Here is a 13561-nt window from a genome sequence, read left to right as displayed (position 1 = left end):
TTCCATTCTGGGCAGTGTAGCTTGTTTACAAGGCCCGCCACATTCCACGATAGCACTTTGATAACATGGGGGTTAGTAATGCCATTGGATTCATCTGTGAGTAGGGTACTACCCAGATCATTTGCTGGAGATATACACCTGTCAGGGACAGGGGCTGCGGTAAACACCACCTCATCTGGGTGGATATCCAAGATTGAAAAATTGTAGTCTACCAAGTTCCTGGGCTCAGCCTCCGATAGGTTGGGTTCCTTGGTTAGGGCAAGTGGGACACTTTCCTCTTTATTGCTCATCCTAATCAGTCAGTCCACCCAATCTAAACTCCCAAATCTATTCTGTGTGGGGAAGTAGTCAAGGTGTGATTTGTCGTTCGTAAAGGGGATGCCCCTTTTCTCATAGCTCTGCCTATGGCCTCTACAGCGTACAAGTTCCCAGTCACCCTCTCCCTGCGCTTGTACTAGAGGTGGGTAAAAGAAAGATAATGGTAGAGCTTGAATAGTGGTTCCCCTGTCACGGTAGGGCCAGTTAGATATATGGGAGACTGACCTGGGGTCTCTAAAATTGACCAAAACATAGTCTCCCTGTATAGATTTCTTCAGGCCACCCAACCATTGAACTCTTCTTACCATCAGAACCTGGCTACTTGTTCCAACGGGGAGTGGTCTATTAATTGTGAGCCAATTGATAACCTTGTTTTTGAGCGATTCAACTGACTCTTGGGATGGTTCTTTCAAAGGAGGAATACCTGCTAGAATTATAGTATAGGGGCTGGCCTCGGGCGGTAGATTAATAATCATTGGTTTCTCACTGGTGCTCTTATTCAAGCCCTTGGTGCAACATGCGGGCAAATTCTTATTTGGGCTTCTATTTGGTATTGAGTCAGAAGCTAGTACTTTGCGTTGAAGAGGCGGTATATAAGTTTTAGAAGGAAGAGTGGAAGGATTCAGACTGGTTACTGGGGGGGGGGGTAAATTATTCGTCGCGCCACTTGAGACAATATCTGGGGCTGTATTGTCTTTTACACAGGTAGCTTTTAATTTAGTCATATCATTGACAATACGATTTAGGGAAGTTTCAATTTTCCCCAGACGTGCTTCCAGGGGATTAAGTAATCTCCTCATCAGATTATAGATATCTGAGAGTGTAATGTCCTCCTCACCCAGGGTTGAACCCGTAATGTCTGGTTTGTTTGATGACAAATTAAGTGGCAAGTGCCCTTTAGATTGTAGTGATGTTTGACGTTTATTAGTAGACTCAGAATTCTTGGCCTGTGGTGCGGCTAGAAGTTTGGTGTTTTTACCTTTTTTTCCCCGTGGCGTCTGGGGCTTCTTACTATTTTTGGAAATGGCTCCTTCCCTCACCCCTGTCCCATTGCGGTCGAGCTGCGTAAACCCCAAACTATTATCCTCCCTGCGAAGTACGGAAGTATTGGAACTAGTCTTAGAATGGGGAGGTTTAAGTTGGGGGAGGGGGAGGGGCAATATACTAAGATCAACCTGAGATGAAATAGTACAGTCAGAGTTGGAAGTGCCTTGCAGAGTGGGACATGGCGATCTAGCCGATTCAAGCAATCCATGTAAACCCTCACTCCCATCCATTTCTGGGCTGACATCAAGTCTCTGAGTCGGGGTTGTTATTGCGGCTATGGGGCCCAACGATGATCTTCTTACCCATTCGATTTCCTGGGAGATGCGGCGTTCCAGTGTGGTGATGTCCTCAATTAATAGTGTGCCAGCTTTGGCAAAGTATGAGTCCAAAGTACATTGAGGATTCCCAGCAGCACTCTGAGTCTTGCTTCGGGTCTCCCTCATGGCCATTCTTCAGCGGCTATCCTCTAACAAGCAGGGGGGGGCACGGGAGGGCAAAGTAACAGGGTGACTGACCGAGACCGATCTCGACTGTCCTCGAACGGCCTCAAACGGCCCGCTCTTTGCCCGGTCTTCGCCCCGGTCTGCGTCCCGTGCGCGTACCGCTAGCGCGTAGGGACAGGGAGGATGTTTAAGAGAGGGAGGGCGTGGAGGAGGCGGGGCCGGGAAGAGGAACCAGGTGTGCAGGAAGAATTGGCAGTGTGCACCCTGGGCCTCGCAGTCCCGTGCGATCAGCCTCCCCGGTGGGTCCCTCAGATGTCAGCAAAGCGTCCTCTCAAATCAGGCAAGAGCGAACCCAAAAGCGTCCCCGCACTTATCAGCGGCACAGGTGAACAACCAGCCCACGAGCGGCACCCGTGAAGCGGGGGCCGCGAGGAGTAGAGTCGGTCCACAGTGTCCTCAGGGGGGGAGTAGCAGCGAACTCAGCAGTATCCCAGCACTTTATAGGAAAGCGGGGAATCAATCAATGGAGGCGGGGCCGGGAAGAGGAACCAGGTGTGCAGGAAGAATTGGCAGTGTGCACCCTGGGCCTCGCAGTCCCGTGTGATCAGCCTCCCCGGTGGGTCCCTCAGATGTCAGCAAAGCGTCCTCTCAAATCAGGCAAGAGCGAACCCAAAAGCGTCCCCGCACTTATCAGCGGCACAGGTGAACAACCAGCCCACGAGCGGCTCCCGCGAAGCGGGGGCCGCGGGGAGTAGAGTCGGTCCACAGCGTCCTCAGGGGGTGAGTAGCAGCGAACTCAGCAGTATCCCAGCACTTTATAGGAAAGCGGGGAATCAATCAATGGAGGCGGGGCCGGGAAGAGGAACCAGGTGTGCAGGAAGAATTGGCAGTGTGCACCCTGGGCCTCGCAGTCCCGTGCGATCAGCCTCCCCGGTGGGTCCCTCAGATGTCAGCAAAGCGTCCTCTCAAATCAGGCAAGAGCAAACCCAAAAGCGTCCCCGCACTTATCAGCGGCACAGGTGAACAACCAGCCCACGAGCGGCTCCCGCGAAGCGGGGGCCGCGAGGAGTAGAGTCGGTCCACAGCGTCCTCAGGGGATGAGTACCTGGGGTCCTATTTGACAAGAACCACTACTGGAAAAACCTGGTTGTGGGAAGAGCCTCTGCTATGGAAATGAGCCTGCAGGCTATTAAGGGTTTTGCAAGAAAACTGGGAGCCAGTCCTTTGGACACGATTAAAAACATCTATTGTGCCAAAACAAAGGCAATGGCGATGTATGGGGTGGGATTGTGGGGGATGGTTAACGCTGACACTCTCCAGAGAATTGAAGACACTTTTTAAAAAATCGGGCATCCTTACCCCAATCACAATCCAACTATACCTTACATTTGGAGTTGGGGTTACCACACTCGTTTGATTCCATTAGATTGGCCCCAATTCTGCTTTGGCTTTCGATCTGGCGTAGGTCAACCGTTCATTTAACACAACGTATAATTGATAGCTGCATGAAACTGGACCACAGTAGCAGGATTAGTTGGCTCAGCTACATAGAGGATTAATTGATTGCAATAGGGCAGGGTATTTTATTTAGTGACCCCGCACTGTGTACGAAGGTTTTGAAGAGGAAAATCATCGAGCTATACGTTTAAAGGGCTGACTGTCTCAGGAGGGAAAAAACCACAAACAAAGGGCGGTAGCTGTTTATGATCTCATTCCTGCAAGAGTGTGCGACGGTTTTTCATATCTCTCATGCATTAATATAGCTCATCATACTACGCTTCACCTTGAATTATATCCCTCTGATGTTAGCCCTCCCAATAAGGAAGTTCAAACCTCAGATTTTCCCCTCTGCCCCTGTGACAACCATTCTTCCCAATCCGACCCACACATAGTGTTTTTTTGCAAGTTTTATTACATTGAAAGGAAAACTATTATCTTCCCGATTTTAAGGCTCCATAATTTTACCCAATGCAGGGTGGCACTGTATTTCCTAAAAGCACTTTAAGACCCCTTTGTGAGCTTCTCTGTAGTCTGTTTCTTGTAGGCATGCATGAGAAGGCGGAAGAACTGGGACTCTCTCAATTAAATTGCTGGAAAAATTGAAATTTTGTTTGCACTTAAAGGGTGGTGGCCCTAGTCACCGGAACTGTTTGTATGGTTGCCCCATACATGATTTTAACTAATATTTGCACTGGTAGAGTTCACCTATGAAATTACTCCATTTGAATTGATCTTTTAAATGTTTTAAACTGTGGTTTTTATCTAGATCATTTAACGCTGTTGTATGATTTACTTGATGAATTGATGCTTTTATGATATGTTTTTATAAGAGATCGAATAAAGTTTAAGAACTGAACTGACTCCATCAAAATGATAATTGCTCCTAAAATATTATATCTTCTTGCTATGTTACCGACTCCATTCCCTAGGTCATTTTATAAAACTATTGGTAAACTTTTTTCTAAATGTATCTGGAATAATAAAACTCCTCACATTCGTTATAATAAATTGAAAATGGTAAAATGTAATGGGGGTTCTGATTTACCTGATTTTTTTTAACTATCACAAAGCTTTTATATAAAAAACAAAATTTTATTTCGTTTTTTCATTTAAAACTCATTAACCCTCCCACATGGCTTCTTATAGAGAAAGGGTTAATAGCACCCTTTCCTTTGTGTACTTTAATAACAATGTCTAATACAACACCATTGCTTAATAAATCTGTTATTGTAAAATCCACTAAACTAAGCTTCCATGATTTAGATTTGTTATTTCAATCTCCTGTCTCCCATACCTCGAAAATATCATTATGATATAATCCATAGTTAAAACTTTCCAAAACTGTGCAATTTTGGAAAACTTGGATAAATAATGGTATTTTCTTCCTCAAAGACATATACCTTAATAATGCCTTTCTCTCATTTAATGAATTGGAGCAAAAGTTTGGTTTACATTCTTCTACTTTTTCCAAATGCGAGCTTTTAGGTAATTCTTAGTTAGATTCCTTTTCTGGTAATATCCCTCAAATAATACTTCTGATTTATAGGTTTATATTCAAACAGTAACTACCTCGCCTCATGCTGTATCCTTAATCTATAAGAAGATGTCTAATTTTCAGGGGAATAATATTGGTATGATTTCTAACTTCTGGAAAATAGAATTATCATTATCAGATGAAATTTGGTAGAAAATCTGCTGAAATCAAGTATCTGGATGGCTTCCAGTGCCCTTATATCAAACCAACTCTTTAACTCTCTTTAGCTGTTTATGGACTCCTCTAAAGCTAATTAAAGCTAAGCTTTTGCCTTCTTCTATTTGCCGGCATTGTAATTTACATGAAGGTTCATTAAAACATATGCTTTATGAATGTAATATATTTAAATTTTGGATGGAGGTTTGGGATACTATCAAATGTATATTCAATTTTTCAGGAACAATTTCATATACCACTTTGATTTCTAAATCTGCAGTTTTTTCTATGAATATGTCAGTTCTAGAATCTAAACTTTTTAATTTTCTAGATTTAGCAGCTTTTAAATCCATTATGGCTAATTGGAAAGATTCTTCCTCATTATCAGTACACCCATGGTGGTCATGGATAGTGTTAACTAGATGTGGTGCTAGTCTATCTTTATCTGATGTTACTCATAATAATTCTGTATATCATAATTTTTGGAAACCAATTGCCCACTATATATATACTCATTTTTAATCAATTCATTTTTATTCTATTTCTCTATTTACTTCCATATTTATAAGTTTTTTATGGTTATTAATAGTAGCTCTATTCTTAGTTTTTACATGAACAATAATTTATATTCCTCCCTTGTTTCTTTTAATCGTGCGTTATCATTCCTATTTCCTATATATCTGCCAAACATTATTTAATCCCGGTGTATAGGTACTGTTATTCCATTGTTAATATTTTGAATGATCTTATATAAGTACCTAGTTTGAAAACACAAAAAAAGAACTGTACCCGATACTCATGCAATAACAATCCACGTCTCAATCGTAATCCTAAATTGGCCGCTCCTCTTGTTGTATTAAAAATCACTTCCTATTTTTATATGAAGCAAAATGGCGAGGGCAAGGTTTCCACATGCAACTGCACATGTAGGGTCTTAACTGGATGCAGAAGGGCTACACCCACAACGTTCTCACACACCTTATTGACGCAGCAATGTGTGGTGTTCTTATACCGAGATGCTCCATCTCCCACCTCCAATTCACCAAGATGCACCTGCAGCTCCCGACTCAGGCACAATCAGTGCATGACTGCTGTGGGGAGAATCCATCTGATTTCCATCTCTGCTCTGGCCGCTGCATTTTGCATTGAGAGCTTGATAAACAGCTCTGCTCCAGCACATGTACTTGTAGAGATGATTTTGATTGAGGTAAGGTACCAGAAGGATATCCGGTGCTTCTCACCACTTTTACAAAGACACAGATGCACATGTATTAGAATAATAAGAGACAAGCTTTTTTCGGGTGCTCAGGATAATCAAAGTTCAGCAATGTCTTGTCAAAACGAAACATTCCTTGGTAGCATCTAGATAGCATAAAGGAGAAGAAGGATGGTGATAGCAGGAAGAACAACAGAAAGGAAGCTGAGTGTAGCACCCACGTAGACTTTTCCAATAGGCATTCTGCCTGTGATGTAAGAGAATAGCATAGGGAATCTTGGTCTGATAATAGGTACTTTCATGAACCTTATTCTGGCTTTTGTTTGTTCTTCTGACAATAAAATTCTGATCTTCTCCTGCTATGAGCCGCCAGTCCCCATAGAGTATTTGTTGGTCTAATCAGCGTTACCAAGGCGCCTAAAGATATTGTCAATGCTAGAGTGTATTTGTTGGTCTAATCAGCATTACTAGGTGGAAAATGGAGATTATCAATATTAAAGCCTACACTATGAAATATGAGTCTAGTGGTGCTGCTGTCCAGGAAACATATTTCTAGGGTCATGATCTTAGCTTCTTAAAGTAATTTTTTACGTCCAAGATTGATTACAAAATTTCGGTGTCTTTTTCAGGGGTCGTAGTTACGAATGGAGAGCGCTGGAAGCAAATGCGACGATTTTCGCTCATGACCTTAAGGAATTTTGGGATGGGAAAGAGGAGCATTGAGGAGCGGATCCAGGAGGAGGCACAAATATTGGTGGAAGAGCTCAGAAAAACTAAAGGTACTACAACTGCCACAGTACTTAATATTTGACCTAATCCAAACCCTGTCACATACATGTACACCTTAACAACACATGTGCAGGGAAATGAGACACAAACTTCAATTTAGCTTGGGGAATTAGTCCTTTGGTACTAAACTGTAAGCGGTTGAGTAAAACTAGGAAATTACACAATTGGTAGTATGGACAATATCTATATCTAATTGCCCGCTTTATCTATCCTCTTGCTTAAGCTTCAGCTAGAGGTGACAGCAAATGTCTTTGAAAACGTGCGGTAGAGCCATTCAGTTGCTCTCCAAGAGCCTTCATCATATCACACTGGCAGCAGGGGGTGCCAGTTCCTGTGAGCATATCAGCACAGTGCCCTAGACACGCATCCAACTGTTGTGGGACATGCCAAAGAGGTATCAGCAGATCTCCTAATGTGTCTTGTGCAATACCCTTTCAAATCCAATCAATCAAATACCATTCAATTGGGATGCTTTTCTTTCAAATTTCAACCACATTTTTCATAGGGCATCCATCACTAGTCAATGCACATTGTACTGAAGGACCTGAAATAGGGCTGCCATGACATATTGATACACTTCAATTGTTTCATGGTCTATGTCGCTTTGCCCAAGGAGAAAAAAGCACTGGTCTTTGGCTGCAGCTTGTGGGATGATTTAAAGGATGCCTCTGTACATTCTGAAACGACCTCTAAATATTTACCTAGTTCAGTAACTTTTGCAAAATAATGTCCAGCTAGGCATAAGTAACTACTGCTAGAAAAAGCTATAACTTGGATATAAAAAGAGCAGTGACTTGACTTTTAGATTCACCCTTTTCTGTGGCAAATGACTGTCACATCCCACATTACTGTGTAGGTCTAATGGTGCCTTTTGAAACAAACGTGCAAGGTCGTAAGCTATTGAATCTGAGGCTATGGGGAGCTTTGTGAATTCCAAATATGCCTTCTCCAGTTGATATGATGTGGCAAAAAGGACCAACCAAAGCTATTTATTTCCATTCCAATCTAATCAACAGTAGAGAAAGAGTTGGAGTAAGGAGGAATTAGATTTTCTCTTCAGGGGCGGCTTCTCCATGTGGGCGGTGGAGCATCGCCCCACTGCTTTCTCGCAGTGCGAGAAGTAGAAACATAAAATGGTAATATAAATACCATTTTATATTTCTGCTTCTTGCACTTTGAAAAAGCAGAAGGGTTTCGTTGGGGTGGGCTGGTGGCAAGTCCTGCTCTAGGGCAGGGGAGGTGTGGCTTGCCCACTGTTGTGAGTGTGACTGTTTGGTCAACCCTATATGGCCCACCAAACCAGTCATGTGCATGCTGCCATTTTCTCCTGCCTACACAGAGAAAATGGCCTCCCCATTGACGCCTGGCTGGTCGGTGTCCCGACCAATCACAACGCTGACAATGCAGTGTTGTGATTGGCTTAGGGGAGGGGAGGGAGGCTGTCTGCGGTTGCTTCCTGTTACAAAGAAGATGACGCGGGACCGGGCCGGCAAAGGTAAATTAACTTTTCTTTTAATTTTATATTAAACCTCCCCCATGCGCCTCCCCACCCGCGAGTCATGCTGGCCGCAACTCTTTCTATTCCCTATCCAACATAAGCAAAATCAGGAACAAGTGGGACTTTGGAGAAGTTATATTTGCTGTTCGAATTCCAATCTACGCAACAGTATTGACGGTTGGAGGGGTTAGATTTATTGCTCTCACTCCAGTGTAAGCAAAAGCAGGAAAAGCGATGCACTTTGAAGGGACTAGATTTGCTGTTTCCACTCCAATTTAAGCAACAGTAGGGAAAGTATTGGTGTTTGGACGGGTTTATTTTACTATCAGTCGCGGCCGTCATGACTCATGGTGTCATGAGCCAAGTACCGGTAACGCGCTGTTCGCATTACCGCAAACATCCTGTTTCCCCCACATGGACTCTGCGTGAACTACACTCCCCATAAGGCCAGAGGAACACGCCCCACGTGACCCGCGGCTCGCTCAGCCGTGCACGCCCCACGTGACCCGCGTTATGCTCGGCAGAGCGGATATAGCCCAACGCGTCCAGAGAGCGGTGCCGATGATTCTTGATTGTCCTTTGATCCTCCGCTGAACCTTCGGTCCTGTGCTGCTACCTCGGCCCTCTGCTGAACCTTCGCACAGACACCTTCGCTCCTGCGCCGACGTCCACTTCAGGAATTCAAGACTCGGGAAGACGGCGCCGGAGAACCTCCGCCCCCGACACCCCCACCTTCTGCCTTCAGGGAGGCATCTTCTTTCGTTTACTTCTATGACCCTGCTGTTTGAGTGCTCTCGGGAGCATTAAGCACTGATTGGAAGTGCTGTCCTTTGCTCCACGAGGTGCAGTATACTATCTCCTGAGGGACCAGTGTCTAGGTCGCACCCTAGCTACATATCCATCATCCAATGCCCTAACTGGGGTATGGGTACTCCCCTGACCTAGCGCCTTTCACTACACGGTGGTGGAGGAGGTGGCAAGTGAGAGAGTTACAGGAGAGGGAATTGGGTAACAGGACAGGGGTATATTCAGTTATCGTATCTCTTATGGTGTGTTTGTGTCTTTACAGGTCCCTCTCCCAGCTGTTCCTCCCCTTCCTTCCCTCGCTCACCTATCTCCTGAGTCCGTGTGTATAATACGTTTTCCGGACTGGGGGCAGATGAGAGGTGGACCCCTATAGAGCATCAGCGCCATCCTGAGGAGAGAACATCCCGGCCATCGTGACAGAATCATCGGCCCACGAATTATTGCTCCTCCCGATTGTGCTGACATAGGGGATGGCCACCTTAGAGGATGTAGTGGCAGCCTTGGCGCAAGTGCAGGTGGAGTTGGCAGCTTCGCGGCAAGACACAGCAGCGTTGCACTCCCGGATAGACCGACTCCAAAGAAACCCCTTTGACGCAGGTAGCTTAACGCCTACCCAAACACCCCAGGTCGTGGTTGAAATGCCCGCTCACGTTCCCTTGGCCCCTCCCAAAAGTTTCATGGGGATATTCAGAAGGTACAGGTGTTTATGACACAAATACTGTTGCATTTCCACTGTAAGCCTAAACTGTTCTCCACCAACCAATCAAGGGTGGCGTTCCTTATCTCATACCTAACCGGAGAAGCGGCTCAATGGGCGGTCCCGATTGTCCGGAGAGACGACGCCCTGCTGTACGATTGGGACGCATTCCGAGTGGAGTTCGAGAGAACCTTCGATCGACGAGCCGACACCTTCTCCCCGGACCGTGATCTTCTAGACCTTAAACAAAGCAGTACCGACTTCCTCGGATACCTCAACAGTTTCCGACGTCTAGTAGCGGAAACGGACTGGCCGGAAGCAAAACAGTTCGCTATCTTCTACAGGGGGTTAACGGAGGAGCTGAAGGATGTCATAGCCCAAATAGACCCCCAACCCCGCAATTGTGCCGCAATGGTGGAGCTCGCCTCTCGACTAGAATACCGACTTCGAGAGAGAAAGGGGGACCATAGAAGGAAGGAGAGAACCCCTCCTGCATGCGAGCAGACACGAGCTCCTGAGCAAGGACTGTCCAGATCCGAACCCATGGAAATCGGGGCGGTAAGAGCGTCACTAGCACTGAGCGAAAGGGATTACCGCAGGAAACAGGGCCTCTGTCTGTACTGCGGCAAAAAAGGCCACTACCTCCACGAATGCCCCGTTCGACCCAAGATTGGGCGGCCTCGCGCGGGGCAAGCGGCAGCGGTGACTGGCGACGGAGAAGCGGGAAACGCTCGGGCTTGAAGGACCACGAAGGGAAGCCTTCAAGCTACCACTCCATCCCTTCTATGGAGTCGAACGCTGCCAAAGAACCGGACCATTTCTTCCTTACGCTCGAGTTAGTAATCAACCAAACGACCCGGACGATTCGTGCCATGATTGATTCCGGGGCCACCGGCTGCTTTCTGGATGAAGCAGAGGCCCAGCGATTGGGAGTGAAGCTCCTAACTAAACCCACACCTGAACTCGTCTACGCCGTAGACCGAAAGGAGTTGGAATCCGGACCCATCCGTTACGTCACACCTGCCGTCTGGATGACCATCGGGAGAACCCACGGTGAATGGCTTGCCCTGAACATTATCCAAGCCCCCCGGTGCAAACTCATCTTGGGCCTGCCGTGGCTTAGACGACATGAACCAACCATCAAGTGGTCCATGAACACGATATCCTTTTGTTCCGCCTTTTGCCGACAACAATGCACGGTGCCCGATTCCTCTCCGGCCCTACCGTTGGCATCTCCACAATATGTTGCCACGGCGGAAGAGAAGGAAGTGGTTCTTCCTGCCTGGTATGGCACCTATGCAGATGTATTCGACAAACAGAAGGCAGAGGAGCTGCCTCCACATCGGGCCTACGACTGTCGCATAGACTTGGAACCAGGGGCCGTCATCCCGTGTTGCCGCATTTACGCACTCACGGGCCCGAAACGAGCCACCTCCGAGAGTACCTGGACACATACGTCGCGTTGGGTTTCATACACCCCTCCCGGTCACCCGCGGCATCTCCGCTCTTCTTCATCCCGAAGGCCAACGGCGAGTTGCGATGCTGCATAGACTATCGCGCCCTCAATGCAGTGACGATAAAGAACCAATACCCATTGCTGTTGATTCCGGTGTTGCTCGAACAGGTTCGGGAAGCTGCCCAATACACCAAACTGGACCTCCGTGGGGCGTACCATTTAGTGAGGATGAGAGAGGGTGACGAATGGAAGACGGCCTTCAAGACGCGGTATGGGTTGTTCGAATATCTAGTAATGCCCTTCGGGCTTTGCAACACCCCTGCCGCCTTTCAGTTCTTCCTCAACGAGGCCTTGAGAGACTTCCTGGATAAATTTGTTATAGTGTACATCGACGACATTCTAATCTTTTCGCCCAACCCGGAAGAGCACGTCGTCCATGTGAGACAGGTTTTGCAAGCTCTACGTGAACATCGCTTGTACTGTAAACTCACTAAGTGTGAGTTTCACGTGACTACAGTGGAGTTTCTGGGCGTCCTGCTAACACCCGCCGGACAGGTCATGACGGACCGCAAAGTACAAGCCGTTGTGAACTGGCCTCCACCTCAAAACGTCAAAGACGTATAGAGTTTCCTCGGCTTCTCAAACTTTTACAGGCGCTTTATCCACCATTTCTCTCAGCTGGTGGCCCCACTCACGAGATTGACACGCAAAGGCGTACTGTTTTCCTGGCACCCCGAGGCGCAGATGGCGTTCGAGCAGCTCAAAACGGCTTTCACCTCCGCCCCTATCCTGAGACACGCCAGACCTGAACTTCCATTTATCGTAGAGGCCGACGCCTCTGACATCGCCGTGGGAGCCGTTCTGTCACAAAGGCATCCAGACACCGGACAGCTCCATCCCGTGGCCTACCTGTCCAGGAAACTAAACCCCGCTGAAAGAAATTACACCATCGCCGAGAAGGAGCTGCTGGCCATCCGAGAAGCCTTTCTGGAATGGCGACACTGGCTGATGAGCGCTCAACACCAGGTAACGGTCTACACAGACCATCGCAACCTCCAGTTCTTACTGTCAGCGCGGCATCTCTCGCCACGCCAACGACGGTGGATGCTGTTCTTCGCGGAGTACCACTTCCTTGTTACCTTCCGACCAGGAACGCTGTACAGGAAGGCGGACGCCTTGTCACGACGGGAAACGGTCTATCTCCCCTCGGCGGATTCAGAACAGCCCATTATTTCACCCGACAAGGTGGTGGGACGAGTGGAAACGGAGACGTTCGTGCAAGGAGTAAAACGAGGCATACGGTCGTTCGCTTGGGCCTCCTGGTTACGAAGCCACAAGGAATGGCGACTGCACCAAGGCCTTCCCATGTGTGGCTCACGGGTGTTGGTCCCTACTCTCCGCCTCCGGAAGCTTGTGTTCTGCTGGTGTCACGAAGTACCAAGCGCCGGTCATATGGGAGGCACCAAAATCCTAGAAAAGGGTCCTGCGACAATTCTGGTGGCCTTCGGTTCGACCTGATGTGCTGCGATGGGTGAAAGACTGCTCCGTATGTGCCCAGATGAAGACCGACCACAGCAGAAGACAAGGCCTTCTGCTTCCGCTGCCGACCCCTATGAATCCTTGGGAAAAGATATCGGTCGATTTTATTGTGGGACTACCTAAAGACCAAAACTGTACGGCAATCGTGGTGGTCATCGATTTCCTCACAAAGATGGGGCATTTCATAGCGTGCAAACAGACACCCACGGCAGGTACATTGGCAAGGCTCATGCTAACACACATTGTGCGGCTGCACGGACTTCCCCTTGAAATCGTGTCAGACAGAGGATCCCAGTTCACCGCCCGTTTTTGGAAGGTCTGGTGCACCGAATTGGGCATTCAATCATCCCTGTCCACGAGTTTTCATCCCCAATCTGATGGACAAACTGAGCGCCTCAACCAAACCCTGAAACAGTATCTTCGATGCTACGTGGACAAGGCCACCGAGGCGTGGGTGGACTGGCTGTGGGTGGCGGAAATCGCATATAACAGCACCTTACACGCGTCCACACAACACACACCCTTCTTCCTCTCTTCGGGGCTCCACCCCCGTTTCACCCC

General features: G+C 47.5%; 1 pseudogene across 1 annotated transcript in view; it reads left to right on the top strand.

The window, feature by feature from the left end:
• The window catches only part of LOC146798117 (cytochrome P450 2C16-like), a 592094-nt pseudogene that overhangs the window by 136624 nt on the left and 441909 nt on the right, over window positions 1–13561 (top strand). Inside the window, exon 3 of the transcript XR_014968608.1 lies at window positions 6844–6993. The product of XR_014968608.1 is annotated as a cytochrome P450 2C16-like (transcript). The remainder of the gene's footprint in view (window positions 1–6843; window positions 6994–13561) is intronic.

Source organism: Triturus cristatus, chromosome 9, assembly GCF_964204655.1.
Source record: "Triturus cristatus chromosome 9, aTriCri1.1, whole genome shotgun sequence".
NCBI classification, from domain to species: domain Eukaryota; kingdom Metazoa; phylum Chordata; class Amphibia; order Caudata; family Salamandridae; genus Triturus; species Triturus cristatus.
Note: the sequence above shows the minus strand (reverse complement) of the source record. Positions and strands in the feature narration are given on the sequence as shown.